Below are 739 nucleotides of genomic sequence, written 5' to 3' on the forward strand. Positions count from 1 at the left end.
CACGGAGGAGCACCAGAGGTGCCCAACCCCGTGGGCTGAGCTCAGCTGTGACCCTGCGGGTCCAACACATGGAGCTGCTGCTGTTCATCATGCAGCAGAGTGGCAGCGTCCCAGGCACCAGTCCTCACTGGCTGGATGGATTGTGACCGTCACTTTGAGCAACCCAACTTTCCCGTACCGTGGGGGCCTGTGTTGGCTTTCACCGAAAACCACCGTGCCGTGGAGGGCAGCAGGCAGTTAGGTTTCGGGTTCGCTCTTACTTGATCTCTTAACATTTAACTCAATAGCAACACAGCTCTGGCTCGGAGCACCTGGCGGGAAAGCAGCCGAGGTGGAGGGAAAGTCCCCCGCAGCCCCGGCATGGCACACCACCTCCAGCCCGGCACGCCCCCACATTTTCTTCCTTTTCTGCTTCCCCCTGCCCTCTCTCTTGCTAGTGGGCCGGAAGGCTGACACAAACCCTCCCCCCACTAAAATCTCCACTCCACGTGTCATTTTCTTTTGAGCCGCCAGTGCCCCGCTTTCCCCCAGCCTCCTCACCGCTCAGCATCTGATGCCAAAAGGATCCCATCACACCAGGGGTGCCGCCGGGATTCCAATCCCTCCTCCTCTGCCAGCATAGGCTGAAGCTGGGTGCGTGAAGGGATGCTGGGCTCAGAGAGAAGTTGGGGAAAACTTGGCTAAACATGATTCTCTGGCTTTCCCTGGGGACTGGCAGCTCCAGGCCACCCTGGGCCCT

The sequence above is a fragment of the Buceros rhinoceros genome, unplaced genomic scaffold (assembly GCF_000710305.1).
Source record: "Buceros rhinoceros silvestris isolate BGI_N320 unplaced genomic scaffold, ASM71030v1 scaffold19916, whole genome shotgun sequence".
Taxonomy (NCBI): Eukaryota; Metazoa; Chordata; class Aves; order Bucerotiformes; family Bucerotidae; genus Buceros; species Buceros rhinoceros.